The sequence below is a fragment of the Calidris pugnax genome, unplaced genomic scaffold (assembly GCF_001431845.1).
Source record: "Calidris pugnax isolate Ruff unplaced genomic scaffold, ASM143184v1 scaffold47, whole genome shotgun sequence".
In the NCBI taxonomy this organism is placed as follows: domain Eukaryota; kingdom Metazoa; phylum Chordata; class Aves; order Charadriiformes; family Scolopacidae; genus Calidris; species Calidris pugnax.
The window spans coordinates 1,746,855-1,761,514 of record NW_015090809.1 but is presented as its reverse complement, the minus strand read 5'-3'; positions in this window follow the sequence as shown (position 1 = coordinate 1,761,514).

The following is a 14,660-nucleotide window of genomic DNA, read 5'->3' as shown; positions in this document are numbered from 1 at the left end:
ACTACAGTAAAGCAGCACAGTGCGTGTTCTGCCAGTGCAAAATAGGGCTAACATTAGAGGTCTGTTTCCCTAAGATAGTTTGGGCCCCTGCCTCAGCCTCTTACCCTCTAGCAAGCTCTCTGATTTACACCACTGTTCCTTAATAAACACAATATTAGAACACAGCACTGATATGTTCTATAGATCCCAATGTGTTTCCATTCAGAGCTGGCTTGGGTACCTCTGCCAGGCACTGTACCATACGCTTGTACCTACAGTTTCCTGTGAGGGAAAAAAAATATATTTTTTTTTTTTTGTTATCACTCATTTTTTCCTTCTTGGTTGTAAATTCATGGCAAGGACTTTGGTTGGTTGTGAGCACAACATACTCCTAGGCTAAGATCACTGCTGCCAGAGAACAAGTGAAAAATTGTGCCCAAAATGGATATGTGAAATATCACTGAAGGATCTGCATTTTCCTGACACTAAGATATAAACACTGAAGACTTAAAGAACAAGTAGTTTTGGGGGAGGCTGAATGAGTTCATGAGAGGTACAGTGAGCTGATGGAAAGCATGGTATTCTACAGAGATGAGCTTTATAGAAGGGTGTAGAGAGGTTATAGGTTCTGAAAAATCCAAAACATAAGATCATTCTAACTGTCCACTAGGTTGGGGATTTTTTTGACCATTAAAATTAAATAATAAAATAAATGGACAGAGGAAGACACTAAGTTCTCCATGCCTTACATCTAAGATGGCACATTTTGCACAGCACTCACAAAATTTTCCTTTTGAGAACTGCAGTGCTTAACTACACTTGCTTGCCTTTCACAAATTACTTGCCTTTTGGGAACTGAGTGCTTAACGGCAGTTAAATGCTCTCAAGTGGATGAAAATTGGATGAAATACCACAAGTGATGGGCAAAAAAAATATCTGGCACTGTTTCAAGCAGAGAAGAAACATGTAATTAGCTACCAGAACGGATTCAGTGTTCAATTTGGGCGTGCTAATTTTCTGATTAATTAAATATAACACACATTAATATGTTTACACTTAGTAAGCAGTTAGATTTTTATTTTGGTTACAGGGTCTCCCACATCTGTACCACTGCCTTTTCTTTTCTCCCTGCTGGCTGCCTGCACTGATAGCTGGTAAAATTAGATGTGAAGACCAGCTCAAAAGATCCAGGCACAGGATTTCCCATCCTGCCTTGAGTCATTATAATATATATACGACTTCATCTCAAAATCCCCAGAGGTGGCTTTCCTTCCTAGTGCCATGAAATGCCTTACGAAACCAAGAGTCAAAGCCTTCATTCTTTTATACAAATGGACAATCAAAAGCATGCTCTGTCTGGGTGTTTTGCCTGAATTCTGATGCATCTGTTCTCCATTTTTATACACATCTTTATCACTGTAGCCGTGTTCTGATTTTACCAGCGACTGTCACATATTCTGGCCACCTGGCACCTGTTTTCCTCCTTAGTTTCAACTTGGGTCAATTTACACAGCTCATAATCTGCGTGTATCTGGGGGAGGCTGCTGGATGTGGGTGGATGTGAGGACAAGACTGTAACTCAGGAGGAGAAAATCTTGCAGTTGTTTGAAGGATGGAAGCGAAGGCCTTTATCCTGCATCAAAGAGGTTAGCTTTGAATGGAAACTCAACTTCTCATTTTAAGTATTCCTTTGAACTGGGGAATGACACGCATAGTCCATTCCTAAGAATAGCATCCTTTTATATTTTTTTTTAGTTCTGAAGAAATCTATTTCTGCCCAAGCATGGTATCTTCTTCAATTTTAGCATTGAAAATAATTTATGTCAGAAATTCAGATTCAGGAAACAGAAGAGGGAATCGATCTTACTGAAATGGATTCCTAGGTGAATACCTTTACTGACTTATTTTACCACCTTTCTTTCAGCTCTCTATTGAAGGTAATGTCCTCGTTGTCTCTCCTTACTGCCCTTTGGTTCATACTGCAGTATGGTCTCACAGCACACAAACTGGATTACTTTTGGAGAAAACTAACCTGGAAGAGGCACCCAGAACTCAAGGGCTCCAGCCATGAATAGATACTCAGTTTGGAGAACAGGAATGGAAGAAGTCTGAAGGAACCCACCACTCAGATGTGTGTAAGGTGGACATCTGGGCTACAGCACTCACTGCTTGTCTCTACTAATCTACCTTCGTGGTCTGTATTGCTTGCTCATGTAGATGTAGGCAGTATGATCCCCCATTCCTAAAACATTTTAACATATCCCTAGCATCACAGATTCAATATAATATCTGAGGGTTTTTCATGGCCTAATAAGTAGTTTAAGGAATGAGACTAAAATTTACAATAAGAAGCCACACATACCCTGTAGCAAGAAATTTGCTGAGAAGTTTGCTGGCCACCAAAGAAAAATGCTGCTAATGGCCTAGCTAGAAAAGTTTCCAGTGTAAATGACTGGATCAATATGCTAGTACCAATGAAATCTATATATGATAACAGCATTCAAATGCTTAAAACATGTTTGTATTATTACAAAATTGGCCAGCTTTTGTGGTATCTGGGTGTACTGAATGACCACATGGTCAAAATCTTGAAACTACAATTTGCAATAAATTATCATCCCCTTCACAAACATCTATGTGTAAGTGATGTCTATTTTTTTCTCTTCGCCCTGGTATATTTTAAGAAAATGTGGTGGTTAATTGAAAATAGATATTTTTTCCATATGGCCTGGAACAAAGTTTTGGATAAACAGAAGACTGAACCGTCTGGAAACAACAGATGGCAGTGTTTTAAAGACGAAGAGATGAAAGCTTGGATAACCAGTGCTGAACGTCAGTAGTAACATATGATGGAGGCAGTACACTTACATCTGGGAATTTAGCTCTACCATTATTCTATGAGATAGACATGTGGTCAAAGTAGAGACGTTAGAGACTTTTTTTTTTTTTTTTTTTTTAAATAAAAAGGAGGAAAGTGAGCTACCTGTCGTATTCCCGCAGCCAGACACACAGTTTCCTTGCATTTAATTTCAATAGCATAAGTTGTGGCTGTAAATAATGTTCCCAGATCAACTGGCAGACGTAGAAGAGTTTATACAGCCAGTGCAAAGACTCGACCTGTTTCTATTATCTGTTTACTTAAATTCCTGGGAGAAACATTCAAAAGAGGAGAGGAATGGGAAATATAAGAGGAACATCAAAAAGTTCAAATGCATGTGAAAACTATGGTATAAAGTAAATAAATGAATAAATAAATAACCTACCCCGTACTTTTAAATGTACCACAATGTATAAAATAAATAAATAAATAAATAAATAACCTACCCCGCACTTTTAAATGTACCACAAACAGGCATTTTTCCGTAACTAGTTACCATATAATGTAACACATTTACCATGTATTTAGCCATGATTAAAAGGCCTGTTTCCTTGACACATTGAGATGAGTGTAGATTCGAGTAATGCCACATATGGCATAAGGAGAGTGGGTCTCAATCTTTGCAGTGAGTTTGCTAATGTTGAAAGTAGACCACAAGTCAGCTCAAGTGCTGCCTGAAATAATACTTCCCTCGTTATAATGTTCAGCACCATTTATGAATCATTTTTTGTGGGATATGTAACATTTTACAGAGAAACTTCTAAGAAAGAGAAGGAAATATTTCTTCTTCTGCTCTACTTTCTAATAATTCGTGTTTATTTTTGGAGACAGGAGAAATGGAGAGAGAAAAAAACCCCACAGAAACAAGTCAAACTAAAGGATCTGAGATAAAGACAAGATAGTAGTTTGATTTAAATCTTGATAGTAGCATTTACAACAGTAGACCTCTTCCAGTTGCCCCAGGCTAAGGATCTGACCTATACTACATTTTCTATCCAGAATATCAGAGTATTAATATATTTTTAATATACTTGTATGGACATGGTAGCTTGAAAAATAGAGCTCTGTCCTCTGAGACTACGTCAAGAGGAATAGAGAGGAATGAAAAATAAAATTGACAATTGCTTTCAAAACTTACATCTGTAGAGCCTAATATGGTGCAATACTGTCATGCCTGCAGAAGAGGCAAAGGGCAACGAAGCTGGTGAAGGGTCTGGAGCACAAGTCTTACGAGGAGAGGCTGAGGGAACTGGGGTTGTTCAGTCTGGAGAAGAGGAGGCTGAGGGGAGACCTTATTGCTCTCTACAACTCCCTGAAAGGAGGATGTAGAGAGACAGGGGTCGGTCTCTTCTCCCAAGTTACAGATGATAGGACAAGGGGTAATGGCTTCAAGTTGCGCCAGGGGAAGTTCAGGTTGGATATTAGGAAACATTTCTTTACTGAAAGGGTTATCCAGCATTGGAATGGGCTGCCCAGGGAGGTGGTGGAGTCACCATCCCTGGAGGTATTTAAGAAACGTGTAGACATGGTTCTTCAGGGCATGCTCTAGTGCCCAAGATTACTGGTTTGTGGTGGGGTGCTGTGTGGGTGGGTGATGGTTTTTTGGTTTGGATTTTTTTTTTTTTTTTTGTGGTTGGACTCAATGATCTCTGAGGTCCCTTCCAACCACTACAATTCTGTGATTCTGTAAAAATCAGATACTGAACTTCCTTGTATGCAGAGGTGAGGCTTCTCCAGGCAAGCGCCCATTCAACAACCAGCGCTGTCCCCAAAGTGCCATGTACAACACGTCTGGCAGCCCACCTGAGAATGTCCAGTTCTGCTGTGAGGATAATGCTCTCCAACTCTTTCTCTCAGATGCACCGACATAAGGATTCTGGGGATAACACAAGGCAGATGTGCAAAGGGGAAGGAAAAAAAAAAAAATCTTTCTGTGTCTTTTCATGCTTTCTTCATCTCAGTAATGCGGGATAGTTCTGTTTCTGCCTCAGCTGAGAAGGGCTGGACACAAAATATCCTTTTGAGCCTCATCCTTCAAATGGAAACAAAGCCATTGTGCGTTACTGGTATTTCTATTCCTATTTTATTATTTAGGCTTCACCTTCGGTTTCAAGGACCAATTCCTTCGTCTGCCTCTAAACACAGACTGTTAAAATACAGTCCATCACTCTCATAGCGGGATGCTTGAGTTAAGCCACAGCAGGAGATCTGTTCTCACTCTTATTTTAAGTACGGAATGACTTTTTTGAGAATGTGCAAGTTCGTGCAGTTATAGTTTTATGCAATCGTCATATGATTATCATTAGTACATTTCAGTGTCCACATTAAGAGGAATTATCTTAAAATACTGTATATCTTATACATTTTATCCAGCAGAGCTAAGATTTTTGAAGATGTTTTAACTGGGTTTTTTTCGTTAGCATACTTAGATTTCTTGTATATTTAACAGTAATTTTTCAAGTTCCCGGACTTGAAATGTATGGCTTCTATTATCATTACAGTGTTTTTTTTAACACTTTTTTGTTCATATGTTGCTGGTATAGGCTCCCAAACCTCCTCCCAGCTTCATGTAGCTTTGTGTCTGGGAATTGTACAAACCAGGGATACCACAAGCACATACTAAAAAAACATCCTTCCCAAACAGTAGTGGTAGGAAATTCAATAACAGTACAGATTTACTGTTAGTAGAAAACTGTACTGTGGGTAGAAGCAAATTTTGTATTTTAATAGAAACTCATGTTCAAGCACAATGCTGGGTTGTAGCCTGTTCTGCATGTAATATTTACCAAGTGCCACACAGGCATTTTGCACACTTCTATCTCACCTTCACTTTGCATTTTGTTTTATCTCATTTATAGAGTTGGAGTCGTGCTTCAAAGTTAGCTGAAGTTACTCCTGGTTTACATAGAAAGGGAGCAAGAACAGATGGGGAGTGTGTCTCAGCAGTGACAGGGAGCATGGGATCTGGATTTTCTTATCGGGTTTTTGAGTGAGAGTCTCCTCTCACCTCTGCTTTGTTTATGCATCTGATGTATGCCAGCGTCTGAGAGAGGAGAACAGGTGGTCACTAAAAAAGGGGTGTCTGGTCTTCATATGAGTGATGCTATACTGAGAAACCCTGCGTTCCCTTCAGTATATGCATGTTTTAAGCCACCCTACTAGCTGTTGGAATGAAACCCATTAGGCTTTAGGCAAACCTTGTTAGCAACATTATAAGGGCAGAGGATCTGCTGGGCTGCCTGGATGGTTTGGAGAGCAAGACTGTGACTAATAGATTTCCTCAGGATCAGATTAGAGATGATAATTGCATCTCTCTTTAAAACAAAGAGAAAAATCCTCCAGCAAATGCAGCCTTTCCAGTAGAGCTGAAACTCTACAAAAATCTACAATTTTTGCCAGGAATCAAAGAGCCTTTTCCCCTTCCAAACAGGTGAAATCAGGTGTGAGTCCCTTGCAGTCATGGGAGTTACACCAGCAACAAAGAAAGGTAATTGTTAGATAAGGCAGGCCTCAAACATCAGGATTTACAAGGTATTACTGCTCAAATGACATTCAGACATTGCATTAGCATCAACTATATCTCCTTTTATCCACTAATTGTGTAATTCATTCAAAAGAGCAACCAGATTGGTTTCATCTGTTACATGTTGTATGGGCCAAACCCCAGGAAAATATTTCCCTTGGCTCATCCCAAGAAAAACATTCACACACGCTGTTTATTTTGATATTCTAAAATACTACTTTTATCTTATGTTTTAGCTAGATATTCCTTTAAACTTGCTCTTCTGATTCCTTTTCCCTTTGGTATCTCCTAATTAGACCTGGTGACTAATTCAGAAGGAATTATTTATTTAACAAATCCCACTCTTTCCTATCACAAAGCATCTACAAGCAAAATACTATTTTTTTTTTCCAAGTTGGTATTAATTAAAAGCTATTTACAGATATTCAGAGCAGAAATCTTGTTCTGTAGCTTTCCCCTTGTTCTACTTCAAGATGTGCCTTCAGTGCTCTGCTAGGATGTGTTCTGCAAGACTGTGATGATGAATAATTGACATGAAAACTGACATGGAATGGAAAATATTTATGTCCAGACATAGTCTCTTCTACAAATATAGACTAATTAATAGTGTTAATCTCTCTGTTCTTCACACAACTCTTGCTTTCCCAATCCCAGACAGAAGGTAAGGTCCTGAACAGCTTGGGAAGGTCTCCATGTAGTTGTTTGTCCTTACAGTGGCAGCCAACAGCTGCAAAATGTGACGGGAGCACAGGCTCCTGTCTCCCTGGCTCTCTTCCTTCTTCCTTCAGCATATCTTCCCTGATATGCTGGCTCTCCTCACTCAGATGTCTTCAACTTCTATTGAATGGAAAAGGGCAGGGAAAAAGACTGGAGAGGGGAGCTGTGTTTACTTCTTTATACCAGGTGTCCACACTCCTTGTCTTGCTTCTGCAATACATGAATGTGTATGAATGCATATCTCCATACGTACCTGGAACACGTGCTGGTATACAGGAACATCCCTATTCCTCTTCATTGAGTTTCTTGTACAGCCTTCTCTGGACGCAGAAGGAGGGAGAACAGACCTCTCAGCTCTCTCTGTTCTTGTGGCAGATACATGCTGGAGGACCACATCGGACCACAAGGACACACCTGAGTAATGGGTCATTTTGTAGAAGACAAGGGACACTCTGCCTTTTGCTAGGGTCTCTTGAATCACGGAATCGCAGAATCTTCATGGTTGGAAGGGACCTTTGAGATGATCGAGTTCAACCATACACACACCAAAAAACAACAAAAAGAATAAAAAAAAATAAAACCTCCAAACTCAAAACAAAGCACTCAGCCCAACAATCCAATCCAATGCACTAGAGCATGCCCTGAAGTGCCATGTCTACACGTTTCTTAAATACCACCAGGGTTGGTGACTCCACCACCTTCCTGGGCAGGTTGTTCCAGTGCCTGACCACTCTTGCAGTAAAGTAATTCTTCCCAATATCTAATCTAAACCTCCCCTGCCCCAACTTCAGACCATTTCCTCTGCTCCTGTCATTATTCATTTGGGAGAAGAGGCCAACCTGATGAAGGAGAAGATATTGGTAGAAAATCCCACCTTTTTGTGCTTTTTTTTTTTTTTTAATCAAAAGGAAGAAAAAATAGGGAACCGTACAAACCTGCTAGGGTTACCTGCAGCAGAAAGAATCACTGCTGTCTATATCCCACTACAGGCACAGACCCCTCTCTGTTGGAGCAAGCCTGACTGCACGTGATGCACCAACATGTCTATATGGTCACAAATCACAGCAGAGCACGTGAAGCTGAGGCAGCCCCAGAAGCATGTCAATGAAAGGAGGTGACAAAAGGGTCCTTATAGCACCCCTGACACCCATGCAGGATTGCTGCTGGGGTAGAAACCCCAGTACAGAAGCCACATTTCCACCACTCGTGTGCTTCACCTGAACCTCTGCTTCCAGCCTGGCCAGCCACGGCCTCGAGGCAGCCTTGCAGTCAAACACCAGCACTTTTCACTGAATTTCACTGAATTTCACTGAATTTCACTGAATTTTTAGAGTTGGAAGGGACCATAGAGATCATCTAGTCCAACTCCCCTGCCAAAGCAGGACCACCCAGAGCTTGTCAGAGCATGTTACTCAGGACTCCGACAAGCATGGGCAGATAAAAAGTCTCCTTCAAAAACACTTTTTGAAAAGGAGGCAGTTTTAAAGGAGCTTAACGTCTTTGCAATATTTTTATTGTTGGGTTCTTTTTCCTAAATTAAAGAGATTAATCGTCAATTTTTATGTGGCTTTCAAGGTGGCTTGTTCAGCTCAATTTTGGCAAAGAAACTCAGGAAACTGCAGAGAGATGAAGCTGGAAAGTGAAGTCAAGCTAACTGTCGCTGCCAAAAAGACTTCTGTGGAAAGTGCCTAGAATATACCTGCTGGTGGGGACGATCACAGAGGGCTTAGAGATCACTGCTTAGTGGCTGAGCGTCAGTTTTAGGAGTTAGGGAAGAAACAAGAAGAAGAAGAAGGGCTGACTTCCCCTGAGCCTGGAAGAGGAAGGAGACCCTCCTCCTCACTGTCAGCAGGGGAAGGAGCTGAGCTCACAGATGTTCCCCTTTCCCTTAAGCTGGGTGTCACAGACTTCCTGGGCCGGTGACGGGACACAGACCTCGCGGATGTTGCTGGCCGCCTGCCGGAGGCTTCTGTGATAAATAGGTCCGGTTAAAAAAAAATAAAACATCACTGATTCAAGCGAAAGCTCTTCTCATTCATTTTCACCAAAACAAATGTTGTTTTTTTTTTTTTTTTTTTTTTTCCTAGGTGTTAACTTGGGGGAAGGAAAAAATTAAAAAAAAAAAAAAAAAAAGACAACAAAACCCCAGTCATTTCATCCCAAATGGCATTATTTTGGCTCCCGAGGTGCTGCGGTGTCTCCCAGGAGCCACAGATCTGCTGGCTTGCGCCTGCACGGGGCCTCTGGACACATTTCCTGCAGCACGTGATGCTCTCCACGATGCACGACCCATTTGTAAACAAGGCAATATACAGGACATACGGAATCAGATGAGAGAGGCAATGGAAAATAAGAGGCTGAATACCGTATGGGATATGTAAAGCTTGACTCCTTTAATACTTCTTCACAGCATTAGCTTTTGTTGAAGGATTAAGCTGTCCTAATCTCTACTAAAGCCAAGAAAATAACAAGATATTTAGAATTAATCTGTTTTCTTGGCTTTGGAGAAAATCCCAAGTGGTTATTTTTCTTCATCTGCTAAGCCAATTCCAAGGGAAAACTCCTGTCAGTGTCAGTTATGTAAAAGTTTCTCTGACTGAACTTGACTCCACGGAATAGCTTTCAAAGTGCTTTCTCCTCTGATAGTTTGAGGCATGTTCTATGAATGTGTGTCTTTTTCATGTCCTGTTTCATGAACATGTCCACCTCCTTTGAGTACCTTAGGTATGTGGCATTGTTTTCCTTCTGCTTTATTGCTCCATCTACTGGAACCAGTTCTACATGGCATTTGAATGAACAAATCATATCATGGGTCTATTTATTTATACTTATAAAAAAAAGGAGAAGAAAAAAAAAAAAAAAGAGTAACCTCTTAATCCAAAACATTTGAGTTATTTTAGTTTTATAACAAAGTGCACATTTTGTAAGCTAAATCCCACCCCCTGCCTTTTTCAGGCTCTTAATCAGAGCCCTGACAGTAAGAATACTCTTCTAGATCAAAATTAGGTTCGTGTTCTTACAGACTTTCATGGTTTCCAAACTCTTATAGAAATATGTTGTTTCTCAAAACATTAGATGTAGAAAAACAACAAGTAAAAACCCACTCCCACCATCAGCAGAAGGATGTTTTGTGGAATTAACTGGGATTTCAATCATACTTTGAGAATACAAATTGCCATATAATTTATAAAATACATACATAGAATTAAATTAATGCAGAAGTACATTTTCCCTTTAGTTCCTAATTCAGATTCTAGCAGTCATAAGTAACTGTCTATCTAATAAAAATTTAAAAATGCCTCAAAAAAGATGAAGAAGCTAAAACAGTAGACACAAGAGGAAAGTTTGCACCACACCTGTAAGATTCAAGATCATTTCATTGTCACGATTGTTTGTCCCTTATTTAAAGAAGTTTTTGGAAAATAATTCTGTAAAGAATTGCCTTGTCATGTTAGGGTTCGTTGTCTGTCTAAGCTCTGGATAGAAAAGGCTAGAAGTTGGTTTTGTGCAGTTAAAACCTCCACAGTTTTTTCCTTGAATTTCTGCTGTTCTTTGCATAAAATTCAGCAAGATAGTTGGGAATCACTCAGGAAACTTTACTTTGTAGCTCAAATTCAGGTGGGGCTGTGATTTCTTCCTGTAATTTTCCTTTAAGCAAAGAACAGTTTGTTTCCCTCTATATGAGTTTCAAGCAAAACTGTTAAAACTTGTAAAATACCAGTATTTTTGTGAAGGCATTAGCATTAGTATTAATAATTAACTGAAGAATAGCAATTTCTACTGAGTGGACCAAGATATTTTATGCAGTAAAATTTAAAAATGCAGACACTAGTGACTCTTTTCCCCTGATCCCGTTACAGAAGTCAGAGCTCCTGCAAAGGGATGAGGCTGGAATATGATACTGGTAAGTTCTAAAAAGCATGTGTCTACCAACAAACAGCGTGCAGAGACCTTTATTTGAACAAGAACAACATTATTGTTGTAGCTTCAAGGGCCTGTTCTCCTGCTCCCCTGCTTCCATCTCCCTGGCTAGCTTCTTTCTAGATCAAAAAGCATGACTTTCATTCTCAGAGATGTCTTTCCCAAAAACATGTGGTTCAGCTACAGAGCTGCAATAGCCTTTCCAAGTTGATGGGTCAAATTGCTTCCCTGTTTATTCTCTCCCTGAACCCCCTGCAATCAAACACTATAGCATGAGATAGCAAGCACCCTGTTTCTAGAAGTTGTGTATCTTACATAACCTACCTAGGTCTAACTAAACTATGCATCACTATTCTTAGATTCTTGCCTATCTTACTTTATAACAGTAGTTTTTACTACCTCCTCTTTCATCAGAATAGCATTAATGAAATATTTTTTCTTTTAATTCTTTACCTATTTAAATTCAAGGGTCATGGTTTTCAAAAGGGAATCATAGTTGTGTCTCCCTTAAATTACGTGGAAGCACAGAGCGATAACTGTCCTGAAAATCAAATCTACTGAAGTCAGCCCTAACAAGACACTAGCATGTATGTAGACAAAATTTCTAGTCAATTTTAAAGAGTGATCCAGTCTCGGGAAAATGTATGATCAAATCCCAAACTGCTGACTGCCCACATTTTCCATAGCATTGACATAGTGGGACTCACTGAAGACCATAGCAGTGGAAGGCTTTGCCGTGGATGCACTTTTGTTCACTTCTCTCACATTTCTCTATCTAACTTTCCTACATTTGGATGAAAGCTGTGTGCAGAGCTGCATAGAAGCGAGGCTCTCTGAACAAGGGGGTACTGAAGTCAAAAGAAAGGCTTCCCCTGATTCCAGTGGCTTTCGAATCTGGGGATCTTGTCTCAGGTGGCCACATTAGAGGCAGACATAATATAATCCCGTGATAATACTCATTTTGCTCATTAAAACTGCATTTGTAGAACTAGGACATCAGTAAGAATAACTTAGAAAAGGCTGCATGTTTGAGGAGAAGACCCGTTGTTAGTGACTGTCTTAAGAATCAGGAAAATTAAAGCTGCAGGATTGTGCTCGCAAGCAGACTGAAATTACACATAAAAATATTTTGTTAGATCATTATGTATGAATAAAGTGTGCTATCAGGCTGTCTCAGGAGTTGTTAGGGAGTCTGATTAATTTCTAGAATTCCATTGGCAGTGTGAAAGAGGCAGTAAGGCAGCCTGTTAATTAATGTAATGATTAATAATTTAATAATAAATTAATAATTGAGTACATTTGCAGATGAATGGTAAAAGATGGAAACTGTAGGGAATGCTCAGAGTTTTGGTGGTACTGAGGGATTTAGGAAGGGTTGAAACACATTTAGAAAATAACTGAAGCGGAGTCTTCCTCAAAAAGTTTGTACATAGACCATACAGAATCTACACTTATTTTCATGCTAGAAATACATCTCAGCCCCCTTTGCCTGTGATGAACCATGTACCAATGTCCCTTACAAGGTAAAGCTGGGAGATAGGGGGTACATCCTCCTCCTCCCTCTGTACCACTGAGTGCAATAAAGGGACTTTCTACTGCTATATCTGAAAATCTTGTGTTACTGATCACGTGAGATGTCTTAACCAGTATATGGTGTGGAGGAATTTACCTACAGGATTAGGTCACAAACAAAACTGGTTTATATTTTCTTTTCAAAAGCAAAAGAATTAGACCAGACGGGGAATAGGAAGACCATCTGTGCCTAATTAAAGGGTGAGACTGCATAACAGCAACAGATGTTACATTATTGTAGTCAGAAGAGTTTATTGCTAACAGTGGTAAATATTGTGCATGTTGAGCTGGATATTTCCAAGCAATAATTTAACAGACATACTTCCACATAGGCTACCCTTTTCTTCCTGGACTACATTTCATTAGTTTTTAGTGTCATGAAAGGTCAAATTGCAGAAGAGGTCTAGATAGCAATATTTTCTACATACTGAGATGCTGAGGACTGAAAAGCCAATGATACTCATCACAAAAAGGCATCTAGTGCTGATGCTTAAAGAAGCCAGGAATGTCCATATGAAGAAGACATGACAGAAAGGGCTAACACTCTTGCAGCTTCACTCAGTTCCTGAAAGCCCTCTTTAAAATCAGAGATAACCACTGTGAGAGCGTTCATCTGGCTGCGTGTGTCGGATGGATTCTGTAACTGGACAGCATTGCAGTTCATGGCATGACTCGGGAGAAAGGACTCCTTTCAGTCTGAGTCCATTTCTTCTCCTGAAGCTGTTTGAAACTGCCCTGCACCAATAGTCCCAAGGACAAGTTGTGGTACATGGAGCAGCAACCTCTTTCCATCTCCATGAGCTTCTGCTGGCCACAGAGGTGGACATAAGCTACGTTGTCTGATAATTACAAGATTACATGTAGTTGTATCTGTGCTAAGGCTTTATACCTCATTCATCTGTTTTGTTACTTCCTATTCTCACTGTTCTGATCTGATGTGCAATTATGTACATTCCTATTAATGGGACTCCACATGAAGCCCAGAGTGTGGATTTGGTGTTTTGCGGCTAAGTGTAGCACTTAGTGGTATTAGCCACTCATATACAAAGGGATGTGGGGTTTTGTTTTGTTTGTTTGTTTAAATTGGGCTTTTTACTCACTTCAGAGCTGGAGCAATCTGAAAGGCTACGAAATTCTGAACTAAATGTGCAGTAACATCTATGCAATTTTTATTTTTTTTTCTGCTTCATTTCTGCTTTCTTTTGCAGAGATTTTAGCTCATTTTCATTGCTGAAGCAATGAAAGGAATGACAATAGCCCCCAGGTTTTATTACTGCTTAGTGTTTCTGCTTCTATCCCTGTTCTCTTCTTCCCCAGAGAGAGCTTTCCATGCACATCTCTTGAAACAGTCATTCTCTGCTTCTGAGACACAAGTTATGGTAAGGGGGTGCTTTGCGGGTAGACTTACAAGTATCATGCTGATAAAAAGGGATCAGATAAAGTCTTGCTTTGTCCAAAAGAGATAAGTTAGAAACTGGGAATGAATGAATGCTCGATCAGTGATCTACAATTACAGGAGCTGATGAGAAGCAGTGTCAGAAGAATCCAGAGGTTGCCATAGAAATGTAACAAAGGATGCAATCCTCAGGGACTGCACCTGAACCAAGTACCAAACGTGCAGGAATTCTGAGTGAATGAAACTCTCAAGTTTAAGAGAAAAATAGAAACCATATCACAGATAAAGATAATTGAGCCGTCTGTCCTGTTTGTGATATCATGGGAGATCCCATCTGGTTGTCAGCCGTGATTGCTGCTACGCCTCTTTCCCAGCCTTGTTTGGGTGAAATATATAAACCTCAGGAGAACTTTCAGAGCATCAGTGTACGTCTGCCGGCTTCTCTAGTTCCTTTTGCTAGGAAATCTAGAAACACATTATCATTTTTGGACCACAGCAAGCATTTCTGTTGCTTGTTATGGAAATTCTGTGTAACAGCAGCCTAATGCATTCAATTCTGGGATAGCATTTTTCTGACTGTTTTTGAGTGACTCACAGATTTTAAAAAGACAAGAGGGTGTTTCCTGGGTAGAGGGAGGGTTTACAAAAATTATTCTATTTTAAGAAGAGCCTTA